The following is a 14,782-nucleotide window of genomic DNA, read 5'->3' on the forward strand; positions in this document are numbered from 1 at the left end:
CGCCATCCATTGCAAAAAAAACTGTACTAAATAGACATTTAACTAGGATTTCATAATTCACATTGGGTGCCATTCTCTGAATACTTCGTGGTAGTACTTTTTCATAAAAAAAATTATTTAGCATAGCTGCATTCGAACCACCCCAATAAAATTATATTTCGCAAAAAAAATATTTCGAATTGTGCACTTTTTTGTTCCACCTCAATACCTCGTTTATGCATTTACATTTTCCCAAATCGAATCACCTGATTTTACAAACAAATCCCCAGAGCGATAATTTCAAAAAAAGCACACTTTCATACACACTCACACACAAGTTGTAGATCTTGTCATTGATGATTTTTCTTAAAATGAAGAGGGTGGTTTCAATTTCTCATGTACCCTTCAAGGCTATGTCTGGTTGTGGTTATCACAAAAGTTTCCTGTTTTTTTTTGTATTTATTTTAAATTGGGATGCATTCAAAGAGAAGGTATCCAAAACCGTGGGAGCGTAATCAATATCAGTACCTCTAGAATGTCTTTTCAGGTTAATTCACTGGTTTTTCTGGTTCCTGGCTAAAGTTTTGTGGCTTTTATGGGAAGCGTGGAATTTGATTTGGCCATGGCTGGCTGCTTGGCAACGTCATCGTCATCTTCGTCGTCATGGCCAAGAACAACAACCATAGTTGACACTTGTTGTTTTATGGCTTTTAAAAAGGTTCTGACACATTTTAGCATATTTTTGCTCTTAACGCCCGCATATTTAGTTATGGCCACAAACATGAAAATTTGATGCCAAAAATCGCACGCACACACACACTGACACAAATTTGCATGCATCCACACACACACACACAAAACTAAAATCACCTGTGGCCTATAAATTTCTTGTAGTTTATGTCGCTGAGCATAAAAAAAGAAAAGAGAAACCAGAACCTTGGCCAATATGCAAAATGCCTATGTGAGGTGGTGGTGGAGATGCTGCTGCGTATCTTCAAGACATTTTCTGTTTTTTTTCTCCATTGGACCAATGATGGATCACCGTAGATAAGCAGATTCGTCTTCATTTTTTCAGAAGGTTTTTTTGTTTTTAGTTTTTTTTTATGACTATTGTTAGCATTTCTTTGGGACTTTGGATGGCTTTAGAAAGAACATGGTTTGGTTGGTTGGATATTTGGGTTCTTGTGCGATGTGCGTGCATATAATCGCATCAAGTCATATGACAGACGTCTGTTGTTTGGCTGTGTGGCAACTTAAGTATGACAATCTATGGCTAAGGCTCAAAAGTCACTGGTGGCGGTGTAGTGGTGTATTTGTGGGTTATGTGAATACAACTGTGACGGTATCAAAAGGCTTAAAGCGCATGTCATCAGGCATAAAAACATGTATATATATGTGGCCGGACGACAGTGACCACTACGGGAAACCAACTTACGAAGTATGCAACAAGTTGCAAGAGTTTGTTGGAAATGGTAAATATGAGATGACGATGGTGGCCTCAACCACTTTTCCACCATCTGCAGCAGCTTGTGCTCAGCGTTATTATGTGCCAAAGACAGGCCAGAGACAAAACTGTTGTTATTGTTGTGGTTTTTTCTGTGCTTAGAATTGAGTTGACGAAGAAGCATTTTGTAGACTCAACATGACGTATGTCATTTTACACATGCAACCTCTGCATTAAAGGTGTTGCTGCAAATGTCTCGTCTGTTGTTGTTGTACCGCTTTCATGAGAGCTTACATTTGAAATTGAAAAAAGTATATATCTGTATGTATGTGTGCATCCATAAATATCTTGGGTTGTCAGGTGATTTCAATGTGCATGACTAATAATTGAGGGGGTGTTGTAGGCAAAAATTTTATTGAATTTATTTACGATTTTACTAATTTTTCTTTATTTTTTTTTTTTTATTTCAGATTTTATCAACTCTTTAGAAATGTTAAACAGATAGAACCGACGACATTAAGGTAAGAATTTGCTTTACTTTTCTAGGGTTTTATGCAAATAATATAAAGTCAGTCTCATTTCGAATAAACATATCCAATTCTGCATTCTTCGTAATTTTGAAAAAAAAATATGATTGTTTCATGATAAACTCACATTGGGCGCCATTAATTTTTTAGGTTTACTTGTATTACTTTTTTTTTTGTTTTGTCTTAGAAAATCTTACGGAGCAAAGCCGAGTTAGAATTATTCCCTTAAGATTTATAATTTGGACCTTCAATGCAAAAAAGGATAATGCGAGATGTGCAATTTTTCGTTCACCCTAATATCAGGATGTACCATTTTCGGAGGTTGAAGGAAATACATGGATCTACTTTCATCATTTTTTGCGAGGAGTAAACCCACCAACTCAGAAGCTTTAATCTTAATTACAGCTGATTTAGTTGAACATTGACCCAGAGTCCTCACAAAAATAATAGAAATTAGACCTAGATTATTTATTTATTTATTTTTTTATGAGTTAAAATGCCCACAGGGAACCAGAAATAATTATTAAAGGCTGGTTTGGATGTCAATTGGGGGCTAGTAAAAGTGGACCTGTATTGCAAATTTCTTGCGAGGAGTAAATGGCTGATTTGGTTGGAAATAAGAGCTTCTAAAACGCCGAAAGTCAAAGGGATGTGTATCATTTTTTGATAACAAGAAAGAGAGAGAGAGAGAGAAATAGAAAGAGAAAATCAAATTTCAGCAGACTTGTGGGGAAATTAGGACCGGGAACCTATCAAAATACCAGAAATCAAGAGCTACAGTTATGGTTATATGATATTGCTGTAGCAAGAAGTGGGTCTACATTGAACGCTTCTGGTGAGGAGTAAATCTACCCACTGTGTGCCCGTGATGTCAATTTATAGCTGATTTTGTTGGAAATTGAGTCACAAACCTCCAAGGTACCGAAAGTCTGCGATTAATATTAAATTCCAGCCGATTTCTCTGAAAGTTGAGTGAAAATCTCCGATATTCTGGAAATCAGGAGTTATCGGTATATTAAGGCTTCACAGCAATTACACGTGATTTAGCTTGAAATTGGGGCATACCCCTCCAAATCCCTGAAACTAAGGAGAAAACGTTGTAAGAGGCCTCTACCTAAACGTTCCGTTTCCAATCCAAGTAACAACACGGAAGCATGTGCAATACTTCAAACCTTTGCCTCCTTGGGCAGCATTAAAATATACCATTTTTTTTAAAGATAGTTCATAAGAATTTTTAAACCTCACGTTGGGCCTCACCTCACGTTCTGTAAAAATCATCGAAGTTACAAAAATCTCATCGTTGGTCAATTTGTATTCAGCTGATGAAAATATTGAAAACCACCGTTGGGCGCCATTTTCTGTAACTGATTTGATTGGAAGTTGAGGCAAAAATCTTCAAAATACGGATTGTCAAGAAGCTCTTACTTACAGTTGATTCGGTTGGGAATTGTGGCAGAAACTTATTAAAAACCGAAGATCAGGTGGAACCGTTTTATGAGGCATCTAACTAAACGTTCCCACCTCTGGGCGCCATTCAAATGCAATTTTGTAATGGAAAGCTCATTAGAATTTTCAAAGCTCCCCGTCAAGAGATACCATTATATGGGGCTATACCTGAAAGTGACTTTAAGTTTAAAATTTCTTGTGAGTAGGTAATTTGTCTGCAAGGAGCCCGTAATTGATTAAGAGGAACCTTTTTATTAGGTCTCTATCTAAATGTTCCCTTTCCAATCCTGGTGGCAACATCAATGCAAGTGCAATATTTCAAACAGCTATCTCGTTGGGCGCCATTCAGATACAATTTTTTAAAAGACAGCTCATAAGATTGTTTTCTACACCCCGTTAGGCGCCATTTTACGAAAATCTCAGCGAGGTTACAGAAATCTTAGCATAGGTAAATTTGTATTTAGCTCATAAGAATTTTTAAAACCCCCGTTGGGCGCCATTTTCCCTAACAATTAATGAGTGCACAAAAATTAATAGTCATTTCATCTTTAGGGGAAATCTGCAGACAATAATTTTTTACTTATAAAACTTAATTCTGAGTAAAAACAAAATACTGCAAACCAACTTTTCTAAGTAATCGACGGAATACACATACATTTGAACTGAATTCATTTCAGTTGAACATTTTTCACCGAGCTGCACAAAAATTTACCTATGGATGGGAATTCCAATGGCATAACTTTTACCGAAAATTCCATTTCATTGTTAAAAATTATACTCAGCTTCTTTCAAATATTAAAAAAAAAAAAAAATAAATAAAAAATATTTTTTTTTGTACTAAAAATTGTAAAATCTTAATGCAAAGAATTAAATTTCATTCAATAATCTCGCAAGACGTTTTCCACCATTTTCATAATTTGGCCTCAAAACCTGTAAAAAACTGTTAAATAGGCGATTTACAATGTTGATTCATAACAATGCTTAACAAAATTGTTTTTTTTTTTAGATTTCAATACATTTCTTGGTGCAAAACCATAAACTGTAACATCACATAAACAGCTTGCAGTTTTCAATGTTCTTTGTTATAGTTTCGTTTTTTCTTCTTTCACTTTTCTTTTTTTTCTTCTCGAAAAATTTAAGTATTTCATTCAATTTTATTTAAAATTTAGTTCAGGTTTTTTTTATATAAGGCGCCATAAATTTCGAAATTTTTTCTCCCTTAATTGAGCACGAATTTTGCTCATAACTGCAATGTTAACAATTTTCTTGAATGGTGTTTCGAACCGAAAAAGAAAAACAAAAACAGCATTTAAAGCAACATTTAAAGTCTTATGCTTTGAATTTTTTGCCTTACTTTCATAGCTCGATCTGTGATTATGAATGGAAACAATTTAGTCAGTCAGTGGTGCTAAGAACAAGAAGACCTAACAGAAAATGAAAAAAATGTATTTAGCATTTGGAAGAAATATAAAAAACACAAAAAACTGTCATTGTGTTTATTAAACAAAACACTCTGGTCGATTAAAGAAATTAAGTTATCAAAGAAAAAAAAAAGAGTCATAAAAAAGAAATAGCAATTTTTTTTCTTGGCACATTAAAGCTGAGCTAATTTGATTTTTATTATGGTTCTGGTTGTGCATACATATTTAAATTTGTTTGCAAATAAAAAAAATTAAAATAATAAAATATAATTTGATGATTGAGAGAAAAAACTGTATTTGTTTTAAAAAATATTTTTGTTTTTTTAGATTGACCTTAAAATCAGTTTTTGCCAGATTTTATTTTTTGCAATTGTTTTTGAATTGTCCAAAGTCATTACAATCAAAAATTTCTTAATTTTTTTGCAATATCTTCCATATAAAAACTTCAAAACAGCAGCAATTTTTCCTATGACTTGTTGAATGATGAAAATAGAAAAAAAAAAAAACAAAATCATTTTTGCTATGACAAAAGTGGCAATCTGTCCGAAACGTTCAACGTATTTGTTCTGAGCTTTCAATGGCATTTTGGGGTTTTTAGTTTTGTTCTAAAACCAGCAATGGCCAAACGATTTGCTTTTCTATTTTTTTTTTACTTAAAGCAAAAAATAAAATAAAAATTCACCTGTATTTGAAACTTCAATGTCTACGACACGTTGTAAGCTTCACAAACATACAGACACATATGACAAATATTGAGAATGCAAGCACTCACACACACATACATACACACGCAGTTCTAAATCCACTGCGCAAGCATTTAATGCAATTCCTTAGTGGCCTAAAATAGAAGGTCGTCGTTGTTTGCCATTTTTAGATGGAAACGTTGCAACCATATCGGCAGCAACAAACGCACACACTTGACGCAAATGCAAAAGGCAACAATGATCAGTGATGGAGAAAAAAAAACAAAAACAATTGACTCCTGCGCCTCCCATGCAACCAAGCAATCTCTAGACAATTTTTGGAGTATGACTGCATCGCCTGCAACGCATTTGCCAGAGACAAAAGATTTAAGCAACGAACTTTAGATGATCAAATGTGAACTTGCTAAAAAAAAACACCACCACTAACACCAACAACAAGAAAATCTACGCATTTACAACAACCATAATAACAAACTAAGCAAATAAACCATTCAAAAACTATGAGTGAGGCTGTGCAAGGCAGGCAGGCGGACAGAGAGACGGTGAGACATTCGGGCGTACAAATGAACGAACGACGGGCAGACGACATACTGCTCACCAGACGAACATTATCGTATATATTTATTGCAAACGCATTGACTTGACTTGGTAAGACAAGCATATATGATCGATCTTGACGTTTTTTTTTTTTTGTATTGCTGTTGTTGTTGTTTTTTTATTGTTGGAGGAGATTTGCAACAAAATTTTTTGGGGAAGCAATCCCTCCATACCTAATGGACAGCAGTACATATTGGTCAAAATCAACTTTTTAGAGAGAGAGATGGAGAGAGATCAAGAGTTGGAAAAAATTGATTATTTCCTTCAAAGAAAAATAACATATTTCTCTCATTATCAAGTAATGAGAAGAGGTGACACAGAGTTTCTTAACCGGATCACATTATGCATTCGGCAAAAATTTGACATTCATGCGTGCCACTTTCAGCAAAAGTAGGCAAAAAAACAAACTAAATAGCCTCTACATTACCAGGAAGAGAGAGGGGTGAGAGAGGATACTTTTTGGTAGCATTATAAGGTAATGTAAACAAACTTACTTCGGCATTACAAACAGATTGCAAATAATAGTAATTTCTTTTAAAAAATTACAAAGAAAAATAATTTATTTTCCTCATTACCATGTAATGAGTAAAGGTGACATTCATACGTGCCACATATTACCAGTAATGTTAACTCTTTATGCTCTACGAAAATAATGTCATCTACATGGCCTCTGCATTACCAGAGAAAGAGAATAAATTATGGGAGCTCTATGAGTCAAATAACCCATTACAAGGTAATGTAAGCAAACACTACCTTCGGCAATAAAAAAAATAATGGATTATTTCATAAAAATTGGAAAAAAACCTCATTAGCAAGTAATGTGTAAAGGCGACACAGTGTGTCTAAATCCCATCATATTGTGTATCTAGCAAAAGTTTGGCATTCATCTTTACCAGTAATGACAACTATTTACTCTCTACTCCAAAAAAAGTTAAACTACATGGCCTCAGAAAGAGACAATAAACTTTGGGAGCAGTATATGTCAAATAACCCATTACATGGTAATGTAAGCAGAAACTACCTTCGGCATTACCAATAGGTTGAAAATAGTTTGTTTTAATAATTCCAAAAAAAATATTCATTACCAAGTAATGAGTAAAGGCGACACAGTGTGTCTAAATCGTAACACATTGGGTACCCAGCAAAAGTTTGGCATTTATACATGTCACTTTCATCATTACCAGTAATGACAAATATTTCCGACCTATATTATCCGTAGACCAAAAATAATGTCAGCTACATATCTTCTCCATTGCCAGAGAGGTAGAGAGAGGATACATTTTGGGAGCTACGTGACATTACAAGGTAATGTAAGCAAGCTACCTTCGGCATTGTCAATAGTTTGAAAATAAAGGGACATTAAAAAAATTCTAAGAAAAATAAATTATTATCCTCATTACCAAATAATGTGTAAGGATGACATATAGTAGCTTAACCGTAAGCTACAAAATAATGAATTTTTTCTCAAAAAAAAAAAAAAAAAAAAAAAAAACCAAAGCAGAATAACTTACTTTTATCTCACAAAGTAACGATTAACTGCGACCGTCGTTGAGTAAATGTTGTGCTCAACAACCAATCATATTCAACCCTCTCCCCCTCACCCTCAGGTAGGGAGGTGAAATACAATTTAAATTCAACTCTAGTTTATTAAATGGAACAACTACTTCTTTGAACTTTTTTATTGGTTCTTGGTGGCAGTTTGGTAAGTACTTACTTCGTATGACTTGTCTATACTGAAATAAACAGTAAGGTATTCCTTTGTATGTCTCTCTCTCCAAAATCCAATCTTCTGTATTGGCTATCATTCCCCATCATCTCCCGGTTCGTTCAATCAAACATTCACACATATATCCATTGATGCATACCTTTGCATCAGATGAGACCGAGACTAGCTGTTCTTGCCTTTTCTGTGGGAGTGAGTGTGCGTTTGTGTGTTGCTCGCGCGGTATTTCAAATTAAAAATGCGTTATGCGTTTTAAGTAGATTCTAAAGGTGAAGGTGTAAGTAGACGTGTGTACCTCATACCTGGTTAATGCGTGCTGCTGCTGGTTGTGGCTGTGTCAGCGGCATTGAAGCTGCAATGCGCTATGCCATCAAATAAGGCAAAAATTGTTAACGACAACAACAACGACACAAACACGAATATGTCAGCAGTTGTAGATGTCAAATGCAATGCATTTGAGTGTGTGTTTGTGTGCTTTATTCTATTCTAGATAAAATATCATTATAATTTGTTAAATTGTTATTAAATTTTAATTTTATTCCGCACAATCTTTGCCAGGCACTCCATATTTTCGCACTCACAATTTATGAATACAGATCGGTGTTTTTCCTATTTTTCTTATCATAATTCATAAGTGTGTAAATTTGTGGCTTTATTTGGCATGAAGTTGCAACGACGATTTCTTGGACAATTTGTTTGATTTTACAGTTCACAAATGTGACCAAACTTAGCCGAGCGGGAGTATATTCCTTTTGCAACACCACCTCGGCCAACATCACTGCGCGATCATCAGCTATTACCATTTTTAGAGCGTTGTTTTGTGATGTCTCACAATGACAATTCATGATTTATGAAGCGTTTATAGGGCTCTATATATGGTGGGACAAAGTGTAGTAGCAGTACCCAACCAACCAACCGACCGAAGAGGCAGTGCAAAAATTATTGCCTTTTGGGCGTATGTTTGTTCTGCCAAGTTGTTTGTCAATAATATGGCTTGGTAGATTTTATTAGGAAAAAAAAGGAAAGGAAAAGTCAAAGCCTAAATGGAAAATACATAATTGAAATATTTGAAATTTTCCTGTTACTTTGCGCACAGTATTCTTTTGAGGCAATGATACTCTGCTTTCTTGCCCTATTGGGTGATTGGAGTTATGCCCAGAATGTTGATGACATTGAAATATTGTTAATGTTTGATTTTTAATTGAGAATTTTTACAGGAAGAAAAAAAGAAAACGTATTAGGAAGTGGTAAGGGGTACTGAAGGGTGGAGGTAAGAAAATTCTCACTTAGCTTTGGGCGGAGAATAAGGGGAGAGCAATAAAATAACTTTTTAGTCCATTTAAAAAATGAGGAAAAATATCAAATAATTGAGATAAACTTGTTGCATATGATTGTGAATAATTTTGACGGAAAGCGGGCATAGCCTTATGGCTATAATTCAGTAGTTTTACAAAGCTGTTCTATCTCCTTACAGTACCATGAGGATAATCAGTTCAATTCAGATTATACAGCTGTTATGTATACACAGACAAAAAAAACATTGGAAGCTATATGAGTCCATTCCTGCGGAATCACTTAGCCCAGGTTGCAGCGTCAGCTTATAAAAAATAGGATTTCTGAAATTGAGTCGTAAGCGTTCAAACTGACCCTAGTTCAGTGGACTTGAATAAACAAGATTGACAGATCAGTGATAAGGGTATTATGTCTTTGTGCATTTGTTTTTAACATGGAAAAGGACCCATACTTTTGAGGATCTTCATGGAATCACTTTCAGAGTCGATTTATGCATGTCAGTCCGCCCGTCAGTATTTTTGTGAACAAAACGCATTTATAATCCGATTAAAATAAAAATTTCCAAACAATAACAAGGACGAACCTTATTGAAATTTATAAAAATCGGTTCAGATATAGCTTTAGTTCCCATATATATGTTTCTCCGATTTGGTGTTTAAGTGCCTCACGTGTGTAATATGCATTCCACAAGAGTGATCTTTGTCACCAGATATCAGATACCTAAAAGTGCCTAAAATTTTATCAAGATCAGTTCAAATTTAGATATAGCTCCCATATTTATCTTCAACCGATTTCAGGTTAATTGTACACCAAATGGCCAATATCAGTACAAATGACCTGAATTTCAGCACATCCGACCGACTTTAGTCTAGATGCAAGTACATCAAATTTGGTGAAAATCGGTTCAGGTATAGAGCTATAGCCTCCCATATATATGTTTCATCCGATTTGGTGTCCCTCACATTCGTAATATGTCCCTCCTCGCATTCGTAATATGTATTCGACAACAATGATATTTGCTACCAGATATCTTATGGAGCTCAGAAGTACATTTGCCAAATTTTATCGAAATTCGCTAACAATTTGGAAAATATATCCTTAATACGATTTCAAGTTTATTGTGCAAATGACGGTTAATATCAGCCTAAATGGAGTGAATTTCGGGACGTACGTTTCCATTTGTTGGAACTCGGCTCCGATATATATTTGTTTAATACATTCCTTCTCGAAGTGCTATCATGTACTATACAGCAATATTATTTGGTATAAATTATGTTAAAAAGTTCTCCATCAAATTTAGTGAAAATCTATTCAGAATTGGATATGCCTCTCATATATCGTATCGTATTAGCTCCCTCTGAAACAAAATTATAACTGCTCTAAAGCCAAAGGGTAATAGGTGGTATAATCTACTTTAAATAAATTCTTTTGTTACGGGAGCTCTACTAAATAAGCATGATGGTGTAGGGTATCCTATAGTCGTCCGGCCCGACTTTTGACTTTACCTTACTGTTTTTTTTTTTTTTTTTTTGTAATCGGACTTTTTCCTTCGTTTGCGATACTACTCTAAATCACAAATTTTGCTGGCAAAGCATTGCTAAATATGTTGTGTAGGATATCATATGGACGACCCGACAGAACTTTACCCTGATCTTACTGTTTTAAAATTTTCTTAATTATTTTCTTAATATCTATCGCAATTGTCAAGTGACTTATCTATGACAATCCTTAGATTATTCCAATTCAAAACATTTCTTATCGAACATATTTCAGTTTGGCTTACAAACATAACGATCTTCAAGCATTCATTTTCCAATAGCAATCACCAGCGTTATTAATAAATTAATTAATAAATTACTAAGCTTTGTTTTCGATCAACTTTTATCACAGATAGCTAAATTTATTAACACCAGTATCAAATTTCTGAATGGAAAAATTAAATAAATTTTGTGTTGGGAAAAAATGTTAAAAGTTCTGTTTTTTTTTTTGGAATTTCAAGATAATTTTTTTTAACAAATATCGCTAACTTGTCTAATATGACTTGCAGGCATAAGTGTGCGCTGTATTACTTTGAAATTCCTTGATCTAAGTTTCTTTTTTGTGTTTGATGTTGCTTGGCTCGAAGTTGGTTTGAAGCGGCGGCGGCGGCAATCATGGTATTAAATTTCAGCGGGTATCCATTATCTTAAATGTTGCTCATGTGTTGTATGATGGTAGATATCATTTACGATTAGTTTATTTTAATCAATATTAAAAAGTGTTTGTTGTTGTTGTTCTTCGTTTTATGTTAAGCACAACACCTTGACTTAAATGAGTTTTTAAGTGATTTTGATCGGTTATAATGGCTTAGGGTTTTTCTTATTTTACCAAAAGTTTTAAAGAGTACCATGGTTAAGGTATGAGAATTCCATTGATTATTGAGAACATGTTACAGAAGAAGAGAATAAATATTTTGATTTTTATGCCCTCAGTCAAGATCTCGTTGGACCAAATCTGCTTCAGGACATTTGGAGTCGATCTTGAGGTATCCGTCCGTCCAATTTGGTACATCGTAATATTATTGTCCAACTTAGATCGAGTTCGGAGATGGGTAACATCGGACCACTTCTTCTGGTACCTCCCACAGAAAACGTTTTAATAGAAAACGTTTTAATAGAAAATATTTTTCTTATTAGAATGAGAAAGGATCATCCGATTTTCCGTCAACAATGTAAATCCTAATATTTTTGTCAGTTCTGGCTTATATAATGTGAAATGAGAATCTAATTGTCTTAAAATTACATAAATTCTAATATTTTTACCAGCGCAAGATCTGGTGTGAAGATGGAATATATCGATACACTTTTTCTGGTACCTTCCCCCAACGGGTCAACATTTTGAATGACTCTTAAATAACCAATATAAAATGAGATGCGAGTCCAATTGTCTTCAAATCACACACACATTTTAATATATTTACCAGCGCAAGATCTGGTTTGAAGATGGGATATATCGGTCCATTCCTTCTGGTACCTCCCCCACAAAGCTTCAAATTTGAAATAACCTAAACGATCTTAAAATGCGAGTAGAGCATCCTCTTCTAAATGTCCCAATATCCCAATATTTAAATTTAAGTAAGATCTGGTGTGAAGACGGAATATATAGGACCACCCCTTCTGGTACCTCCCCCATAACGGGTCAAAATGTTAAATAACTATTTTTTCTAATTTTGAATCTTTTCAAATTTTGAATGACCTTACAACTCACTCACACATTCTCATGAATACTTTCCTTCGTCTGTTCTCTCTTTAAGCTATCCTGGTCTAAAATAACACAGGCATTTGGGCAAATCGCGAACCGAACTATTTTTTTCAGGTATAAAATCCTTGCCCCAACTCAGTTTTGCACAGTTCTCCACACATATTCTGCTTTGCCCCGCTAACAGCAAATGACAACAACATTATTGTTTATTTATTTAAACCGCTAAAAATAACATCTTTCAGCTCTAGCAGCAACCAAAAAACTCAAAAAAAGCAAACCAAGAATATCGAAGTAGAGCTAATTTTAACTATCTAAATATTTAGCACTGGCCGGCTGGAGTGCTGCCCACCACAGCCACAGCAAGTGCGTGCGTGTTAACCTTTCTCTTTGGGAAGAGCTGCACATGTGCAAATCATCAAATATTGTTTGCCAATGTAATTTACACCAGCGTGTAAATTTTTGTGGATTTCCAGACAATGTTGGCTGGTGTCCACCCGCTTTGCCTTGGAGTTCCCACATTATGGTGTTAAATAAATGCGGGTGTGCTAAGTAAACATGCAAGCGAATAACAACATCGACGAGGATGAAAAAGCAGACGCAGAAGAAACCAACTAACAACACAACAGGATATCATGTGGTCCGTTCTCCACAAAACAACACAGTCGAGACGAAAGGCTGTGCGGTTTGTTGAGCTTCCAAATGCCATTGTAATTTCAAAGTTTTAAAGCCAAACGGCAATGGGCTAAAGTGGCGTTGGGGTTTTTATTCAAATTTTTCAACACATTCTGGTTTTTTTATGGGGACGTTTGTGGTTAATAACCACATCCTTTATTGGTGTCCCCTCTCCATATCTCTGGGCTGTTGTGAGTCCATGAGAAACTATTTTCATAAAGTGATTGCATGGCGTTTTTTCGCATTGTGTGTGTGCTTTTTTCTTGTAAGTTTTACTACCTTTCGAGCCAATCAACCGCAAATAATTGTTGCAACATTGACACTATTACCTGTGCAGCACCATCAGGTACAGACGTTTATAACAGTGCCCACATCGACCAACAAAAGTCAAATAATTTAATAATTTTGTTTTTCTTATGGCATAAAGATGGATTTTTATTTGCTTAGAAATTTGGGTTTTATGGCAGGGTGGCTAGCTGACTGGCTGGCTGGCTGTCTAGCAAAACCACAGAACAACAACAGCTGGTTTCAATCAAGAAAATTACAAATCTTTCACAAAATAAAGATTACCATCATCCATCCACACATTACAGTTGCTAAATGTTTTGCCACCAATACCCTCGCCACGTTCCGCCCCTCAAACCAAAACTTTCCTTCATTTTCGGTATTATTGCCCTGGTTGATGGCATGTTGTTCTGAGCACCTACAACAAATTGTTGTTACAACTGCACATAATGAACGCCACCAAAAATTGGCCTGATTTTTCTGGGCTATAAAACATATAGCCAAAAATAACATTTTTTTCTTATCACGATAACAATCGGCCAAGACCAATGATGTATGGCAAAAGGCAAAAATGCAGCCAGCCGGGTTGACCAGCAACAGCAGCCAGTGGCCGCCAACGCCGCCAACATCAAATCAATGCTAGCAGCCGCCCCAACATCCTTAACACAAAAAAAGTGCCAGCCTCAGCATATTACAGAATTTCTTTACAAATAGTCTGAGGCTTTAGAAATTTTGTTTTCTTTGACGTCAAATGTTTCATTTCGTTGTAAAACAAGTTTATTTGAATTCCTTTTGGCAGTAGTATTCACGTTTGTTGTTTTTTTTTATTAGTATGCACCTCGCCTTGGCTGAGGGAGGAATGGATGGATATGCGCACCGCATATCATACTCGGAATATCTTTTTGCACTCTGCGTGTGTGTGTGTGTGTGTGTTTGTTGGGCTGTCGCCGTCTTTCATTTTGTTTCATTTTTAATTTTTGACTGCCAAAAAACTGCCAGAATTTATCTAAATCATTTAATCTAAATTGCATTTTGTAAATTCATAAAACAAAACAACAACAACAACAAAATGCAATGCTCTCCCCATCTTCTGTTTTGGTGGTAGAAATTTTAATGGATAAAACATAAAGGGCTTCATATAATCAACAATATGAACTTGCTGAGTAATTGTTCATATTTTTTTTTTTTGTTGTAGCAAGTTATTGTTACTTTCGCAAAATTGCCGAGGGGGTTAAACTTCTGTTTCGTCAAGTTGCGAAAAAAACATAATTTCACCTGCTTTTACTTTAAATAAAGAAAGTTCATTTTTATTTTTTGATATAAAGGAATAATAATAAAAAAGTAATAATAATAAAGAAATAATAAAATAAATAATATTTTTTTAATAAAAAAAATTAATAATGAGTTAATTGTGTCTCACATATAACCTTTCATATGGGAGAGACATGTTA

At 34.8% G+C, this 14,782-nt stretch overlaps 1 protein-coding gene across 1 annotated transcript in view; it reads left to right on the top strand.

The window, feature by feature from the left end:
* The window catches only part of LOC101899402 (fez family zinc finger protein erm), a 104,948-nt gene that overhangs the window by 65,747 nt on the left and 24,419 nt on the right, over positions 1 to 14,782 (top strand). The window contains exon 2 of the mRNA XM_011292259.3: positions 1,894 to 1,944. The gene's annotated coding sequence lies outside the window, so the exon portion shown is untranslated. The remainder of the gene's footprint in view (positions 1 to 1,893; positions 1,945 to 14,782) is intronic.

The sequence above is a fragment of the Musca domestica genome, unplaced genomic scaffold (assembly GCF_030504385.1).
Source record: "Musca domestica strain aabys unplaced genomic scaffold, Musca_domestica.polishedcontigs.V.1.1 118, whole genome shotgun sequence".
NCBI classification, from domain to species: domain Eukaryota; kingdom Metazoa; phylum Arthropoda; class Insecta; order Diptera; family Muscidae; genus Musca; species Musca domestica.